This window comes from Berghia stephanieae, chromosome 9 (assembly GCF_034508935.2).
Source record: "Berghia stephanieae isolate SIO BIC M18660-M18661 chromosome 9, UCSD_Bste_1.3, whole genome shotgun sequence".
In the NCBI taxonomy this organism is placed as follows: domain Eukaryota; kingdom Metazoa; phylum Mollusca; class Gastropoda; order Nudibranchia; family Aeolidiidae; genus Berghia; species Berghia stephanieae.
In genome coordinates this window covers 3,614,667-3,622,670 of record NC_088368.1, presented here as the reverse complement: position 1 = coordinate 3,622,670, position 8,004 = coordinate 3,614,667, and the positions used below count along the sequence as shown (strand labels likewise).

Below are 8,004 nucleotides of genomic sequence, written 5' to 3'. Positions count from 1 at the left end.
GTTGATGGGCACAAGTGTGTGAGTACCTGAGAATGGGTACTGTACACCAATATTCATTTTAATTATATCGATACCACACAAATCCAGGGACCTTCCGGATCACAGTGCAATGCCTAATCCACTCGGCCACTGGAATAGGTGCAGTATAAATGATTTACATTATTATTATTATCACCACATTCTTTACAGTAATATGAGCATTGAACATAGAAAATCAGAATCTGCATATAATCGAGATCCAGCTATAAGCATGCTCTTCTTGATACCATTGTGAGTTCTGCATTCCCTAACCAAGGAGTTCCCCTGAAGTGGTAAGATAAAAACAGGATTATAATTATACTGACTGGATTAGACAGTTACAAGGAAGATTCGGATAATATCAGTTGGAGAAGATTTCCCAGGAGAGACATGTACAAAAATTAATACATAGCGGTCATTTTTTCAAAAAACTAATTTATGAAACTGCACAAGACAAAGCAAGAAAGAAAAATATTAGGAAAAACAAAAACATTAAAAAAAATTACAACAGGGGCAGTCAAGACAAGCTGATTTTTTGGGATTGTTTTTTTTTTTTGAGATCACCTAAAAGTCTCATCCAGACACAAGCACAGGTCCCCACCAAGAGGAATACACTCAAATGTTTACAAATCACATATAATATGTAAGCAAAACAATACAGTGCATGACAGAGAAATGATTTGCAAGACAAAAAGTATCATCTCCCAAAACTATACATTAGACTGTTTCCCTCTCAATCAGGATACCCGGCCAAGGCCAGAACAAAACCAATTAATCTCATTCCAAGACAAAGACAGAAAGCATGCTGTAAAACAGATATAGTGGTGATGGAAGACAGAGTAAGTACCTCCCTGCCCACTATGGAAGGTCAGGAACCCAACCCAGTTTCTTGCTTTGTCTTGCAGTGTTTTTGGGGGCTGGTCATAGTCACCTCATTCCACGGTACTCCATTTAATCTACGGTGACAACTTACCCTCCCAAGAGAGCGCTGTGCAGATTCCTCCTGAAGATTGGGTTGAGAAGCCAACCAGCCATCCCTCCTGGCAACGGCTGTTCGTACCAAACTCTGAGATCAACTAAGGCAGATATGGCCCTCTTTTGTTCCCTTTTGATATCAATACATCCATTTGAAAAGTTTAAAACCAAACACATACAAATGACTTTGTTTAAAAAACAGGTTTTAAAAACAAGAAACAATAGATACATACAAGAGAATAGTTGGTCTATTCAAACAATTAGAGTCTATGGTAACAAGTAAGAAACAAAAATGAATAAAACGGTTTTTAAGAAAACAAAAACAAAACCAAACATGGAACATTTTGGGCTGTTAAATATCATATTTTGAAATTTAATTTGTTTGTAAATCTATTTTTAACGACCTAATAATATAAATATAACCTTAATAATGTATTTGTATTGCAATACTTACAATGACAATTTTAACTATTTTACAGTATTGAAATTATTCATGCATAAAGTACAGCTCCTGCTATGAAGCCACTTATTTATATATACATATATTATAACATTTTTATTATCTATTTATTTTACTATGTAAATTATAATACATCCGTACAAAAAATTTAATTATTATTATTATCATAACACAAACACATTTAGTCATATTTCAAATGATTGGCTTAATTCCAATAGAAATTTCCCAAAAATAAACACAACTAAACGTGCTCAAAGCGCTTTACAAGGGGTCCCTGACCATCAGCAATACTTAACATGCAGGACGGAACATGACGCCTGTTAGGCAATATTGCAATTTTTTTCAGACAGAGACAACGCAGCTTACCTCCAGGAACTCATTTTACACCTGAGTGCGGTGATAGAATGTGAGTAAAGAGCCTTTTCCAAGGATTCAACTATGCACCGAGCGAAGCTCGAACCCAGGACCTTCCAATCCGAAAGAGTCAAGGGATTCAGACATGTTGATTTGAACACATGTATTGAAAAGCAAAGCATACTCTTTCACTTGGCTCCACCAAAGACAACTGGCCTGATATGATCTACAGTCAACAACAGAATTGCTTGCCTTATTTTATAAATCATATGTTATTCTATCTTAAATCAGCGACAGTCTTATTATTATCTAACAAAGCAGTTACATTCATAGCTAAAGTGATACTAAGTTGCTAGAAGCTGTGAACTGCAAGAAGTAATAAACAAAAATGAATTTAACAGCTTCAAAAAAGAACAAAATATCAAACACAGGGCGTTTTGGGCTCAAAATCCTTCTTCAGCAAACAACAAAAAGCAGTAAATTATAAATACATTACTTAACCTGATAGACAGCAGAGAAAGGAAGTGCAGAGCCATTTGGCCCAAGGAGCCGGAGTTTATGAAACGGACAATAACAATTGCTTGCTATTCTCTGGTTGGATGCAATTCTAACAGACTCAGCTGCCCATTCACTGCTGGGTGGACAGGGGGGTGATAAAAAAATCTTGACTGCACCCGGGATCGATCTTGGTCCCTTTGCATGTGAAGCGAGTGCTCTACCAACTGAGCTACTGGGACTCCTTGAGTTTGAGTGTAAAAAAAAAAAATTAATTTTTGTGTCTTTTTCTTTTTTTGTATGGCATTTTTGGAAAAATTTTGAAACAGCGTGGTCTCTGTCGGAAAAAAATTGTAATTTTGCCAAAAGGCATCATATCTCATTCTCATATGTTACATGATGCTGTTGGTCAGGGCCCCTTTGAAAAGTAAAGCGCTTTGAGCATGATTAGAGGAGTTTTAAAGGAAAACAACTTACTCTTACAGTATTCCATTGCTGTACGACAGCTTGTTCTATGAAAAGGATGCGTACAACATAATGACGGGACAGTTCTGGCAAATCTCTGAAAGTGTGAGAGGCAATTTGAAAAGGTAAATAAAATTATGAATCCAACTTCTAATCTCAATTGATGTGTTCAAAGAAAAAAAACAAATTTAAAACTGCAAGACTGCAAACATGTAGTTAAATTCCTGTAAGAACAAAACATGGCGGCCTCCATTTTCAATCATCCAACAAAATATTATGACTTTACGCAAGAAATATTTCATGTCAGGTGGAATAATTTTAAAATTAAAAAAATTAAAATTGAGCTTTATATAGCGCAATATCCACTAAATTTGCTCAAAGCGCTTTACAAGCGCTTTAAAAAACCTTGAAAATAATTTTTTAAAACTTATTCATGGTATTTGGTGTGCTAAAGACTAATTATTTGGTAGGTCTCACATTACACAGGTTTATTAGTATCATTCCAAAAATCCAAGAAAACGATTGGTTTAAAATTAAAGGTGTCAATGTCAAATGGGGTCAGAGATTGATTGACATATATTTATATAATTATAATCATATAAATTAGCAGACTTGAACTTAGATTAAAATTAAACTAAGTGCTTATTCGCAGTAGTACTGCAATAGTGATTTCACAGCATAATCACTATTCGCAGAAGTAGAAGCGCTCTCCTGTATCTGAAAATGAGTCTTTGTCCCCTCACTGAACACAAGACTGTATTTTCTGTTCAAAACGGCGTGTTGTCAAATGGCTTGAAGTTGAATGGGAGTGTGTTAGTTTGAGAAGGTAAAAAAAAGGAGGGATGATTGAAACGTTATGTGTGACTGAGAATTGAGATTTTGAACGTTTCAACTTTTCCTTCATGTCTGAAACTTGACAAGATCGTGTTTTGTTTTGATTTTGTTACCCCAATCCAATCCATGGAAATTTCCCTGACCCCTTTTCTCCAACTTGATCATTAATTCACACCTTGAAATCTATCAGCTTATCTGTCAGATTACTTTATTGAGAATAGTTCCGTCCCCGTTTATTGTATTATTTACAGTTAGTTAAATATATTTTATAAAGGCTACTACTGCAAATACAGAACGAACTACTACTCTGCAAATAACGAATACGAACGCTATCTACTATTGTGCGGCTATGTGGTCTAGTGGTATGACTATGACACTCGCTTTCGGATAAGAAGGTCCTGGGTTCGAGCATAGTTGAGTACTTGGAGAAGGCTCTTTACTCACATTCTCTGACCGTACTCAGGTGTAAAATGAGTACCTGGCCGTTAACAGCGTTGTCCCTGTCCCCCCAAAAAAATGAAATATCGCCTAACAGGCGTCATGTCCCGTCTTAATCCTAAATGTTAAATGTTGCTGTTGGCCAGGAACCCCTTGTAGAGTGCTTTGAGCACATTTAGTGGACATTGCGCTATAGTAGCTCCATTTTTTTTACTATTCGCAGTACTACTGTGAATAGATTATAATTATAGTATAGAGGAAATCATTATTCTTAACTTATTCATTGCCATTGCCAGTGCTAAGAGAAGAAATCACTATTAGAATAGAATAGAAGGTATCGACGTCGCTTGATTAGGCAATTGGCCTGTCGCCGAGTCTTTCCAGTCACTGAATGTCTTGTTCACAACTGATCTAATGCATTTCCCTACCTGATCTTGTGATCAGGGGCTAGCCTACACTACACTTTCTCTACTGATCTTTTGATCATAGCTATTTTGAGTGGGAGGCACTTCTACACTATGCACATAACTTTCCATCACAGCATCTAATCTATTCTTGAAAGCATTGACACTCTTGAAAGCATTGCTGCAAGTACTCGGAGGAAAATCACACTCTTATCCTTACTTGAGATGAACATATATTCCTCTTACTCTTATTTATCATTATAATTATAATGACAATTGATAATACCATTTCTCTTTAACATATAATAATCATACACAAGGCAGCAGGCACTCTTCTAACTTCTAGAGAGCCTCGCCTTTGGCCGACCAACCTCCGCTGCACGTCCAACTCGCCTTGAGCATGCATTCACGTAAAATATAAAGATTTTTTTTAAAAACCTACCTCTGTTTCAAAAACTAGCATCTTTCAACTTTCTAAGAAACATTTTGATTTTTCAGAACTTTAGTTCGTTAAAAAAATACCGGCCAATCTGACCCGTTGAGTCGAATGAAAACGAAATTTTGTTGTTTACACGGTTCAAAGGAAATGTCGTAAATAAGCTTTCATGGACTTCCTGTGTTGTTTTTACAGTGTCACGTGACCTTTTTGAGAAATTTGTCGTCTGCTACAAATAATTAGACCGTAGGGGTAGATATTTTCGTTGGCGAAGAGAAAAAGTGAGTATTATTTCTTGGACTTGTAGAGAGGCCTAGGGTCCACCAGCAGTCAAGTTGATTGAATAAAAGAAAAAAGGCCTTTTTTATCCGCCGCCACCACCACCGTGAGAGTGGAGGGGGGGGGGGGGGTGCATGCCGACGAGAGGGAGACGTGTCGATTGGTGACCTTGGTGACGTAGACATCTCAAGGATGCTGGCAGTTGCAGTTGCAGGTGTTCTTAACCCCTTAACAGCGAAGCTAATTTTTTGCTTTTAGATAGTAGTTTGCTTTTATCTTTATTATTGTTAACGGGGAATACAGCGTTTCCACCAAGAGAGTAGTCAGACTATCGCAACTCGGACTTCAATTGTCTATAATAGTTTTGCCGTTACTTGTCTTTTGATGATAGAAGATTTGGTGTTAGGTCAAAGATCGAATTTCGCCGCTAAAAGGTTGCATTGCTACTGGGTTTGCTCTTCCCCCCTACCCACCTTTTTTTTCTTCTTTTTTTTTCACCTTAGTATTGTTGATTGCTGCTATTTCCTTTTTTATGATTAGCAAGTGCGTAGGAGTCTCACTGGATGCAGGAGTACTGCAATTAACCCTTTGCCAGTGACACTGATTTTTTTTTTTCAAATAATAGTCTTCATTTATATTATTTTTTTAACGCAGAAAAAACAAACGTTTCCACCATAAGAGCAGTAAGAATATTGATAAAAAGCGCTTTGAGCACGTTGGGTGGATATTGCTCTATATAAAAGCTCAAGTTTTTAAATTGTAATTTGTTTTTTGCCTTTGATGAAAACGGTAAGATTTTATTTTTGGTCCAAGTAAGATTGATATTCGCCTTTAAAAGGTTAAGTTGTTTTGTTTTTTCAGTTTTTTTTTGTTTTGTTTTTCAAATGCGGATACGCTGCTTCTTCCTTTTTTTTTTCCTCAACTGGCAAGCTATCGCCGTACTTACCCGCATGGCTTGCACACACAAAAGGATACATCTAAGTCACAAAACCTTACATCCAGGTCACAAAATCAGACAACTAGGCCACACATCAAGACATCTCTGTTTCGTTTGTTCCAAGATAGCAAAACAAACCAGACGTCTTGGAGTTCGAAAAAGCTTTCCATAAAATATTTGGTATTTGCAAGACCCCCAGAAACCAATTCCCTATACAGCTCTTGTGCACGGTTACTTATGACCTTGATTTCTTTCGTACCCACCCCCCAAAATCCCACTTATTGTGTGGTATAGGCAGAACATAGTAAAAAGCTGGACTGCCACATGCGTGACTAAATTGGCCAAAGAGAGAATCTATACTTTGGCATTAGACACCCATTACCTGATGTCTTGGTTTTTAATCCTAGCCTAGTGAGAGAGAGAGAAAACAAAACAATCATACATGTATCTGCAAACAACAGAACGTTTTCATTTTACATTGAGATGGGAAGGGGAAGGGATAACATTATGACAAGAGAGAGAGAGAGAGAGAGAGAGAGAGAGAGGGTGAGAGAGAGAGAGAGAGAGAGAGATGGGCGGGGGGATGGGGGATAGTAAGGGGGAATGGGAAAAGACGAAAGAAACAATGGGTTGCCTGATGACGTAGATCAAAGGATTGTTACAGCGGTGTTCACAGAGCGTACTTCGTGAAATTTTAACCTTTTACAGTGACACTGATTTTTTTCTCCAGATTGCTTATGCAGAATAAATCGTTTCCACCAAGAGAGCAGAAGTAAGAGTATATTTCGACTCGGGCTTCAATTAAACTATAAATCGCAAAGCTTGTCTTTTAATGATAACATTAAGACTAAGATCTGGAGTTTGGGGAGTGTAAGATGGAATCTCGCCATTAATGGTTTAAATTGTTTTGATTTTTTAAAAAAATAACACACACACACACACATACACACACACACAAGCGCGCGCGGTCACGACAGCGAGGACCATCTATTGCTTGTGTTGCAACGGTAAACCAGTTTACGTGTACGCAGATCCTGAGGCTACATGCCCCATTACCGTGTACGTAGACACTCCCAAAAAAAAAAAAAGAAAGAGACACACACACACACACATACACACGCGCACACACACACACACACACACACACACACAGTCTCGCATCCGCTACGAACTAATTTTGCGCACCAATTTTTACTGCACTAATGCACCAAATTGCATACCTATCTAGGGACACTTTTTTCCGTATCTTTTTCTCAATAAACTTTTTAAAAAACCTTTGTTTTGCGCGGCAGGCGGCAGGCACTTGGCACTAGGGGGCACCAACCATTGGACAGACGAAAAAAAAACACGATTTCGCGAGGAATGAATGATGAAAATATTTAGGATATAATTTCAAACACAACTTTTGAAATTCATCAAGGATTGTCTAGTACCGAATGTTTTTTGATAGAAAACAAATGTAGCTTCAAATCTAAACTGCTTTTGACGGTAAGCGGTAAGTTTTTATTTATTTTTCTGTCCAAACGAATGATTTGTCCTGGTTATAGAAGCTAAGTATTGGTAACACCGGCTCAGCTCTCTAGATAACTTCTACTTGATGCAGGGCAGGGGGGACACTCACACTCACAGAGTGAAATATGGGCCTTTACCATTAAAATAAGCAAAAATGGTGATCACCAAAAGCAATATAGACTACCTAAACACAGCTAGACAGCTGGCTGAGTGATTGTAAAGATTGTCAAGGACTGTGGGAGGGAAGGATCTTAAAAATTCTTGCAAACTTTTGCAAGTCAGCCGATTTAAAACTGGAGGCCGCCATGTTTGTTTCTACCGGGGATTTAAATGATTTAACTAGGTACATGTTTGCAGTCTTGCAGTTTCCACTTTATATTTTTTTTTCTTTGAACAC

The 8,004-nt window shown here is 37.5% G+C and overlaps 1 long non-coding RNA gene across 1 annotated transcript in view; it reads right to left on the bottom strand.

Moving 5' to 3' along the window:
- LOC144979523 (uncharacterized) overlaps window positions 1–7,925 on the bottom strand; it is an 8,025-nt gene extending 100 nt beyond the window's left edge. Inside the window, exons 1-4 of the long non-coding RNA XR_013646725.1 lie at window positions 7,792–7,925; window positions 2,780–2,864; window positions 992–1,123; window positions 1–303 (exon numbers count right to left, since the gene is read on the bottom strand). The exon at window positions 1–303 is cut by the window's left edge and continues 100 nt beyond it. This is a non-coding gene — a long non-coding RNA (uncharacterized LOC144979523). The remainder of the gene's footprint in view (window positions 304–991; window positions 1,124–2,779; window positions 2,865–7,791) is intronic.
- Between the last annotated feature and the right edge of the window lie 79 nt (window positions 7,926–8,004).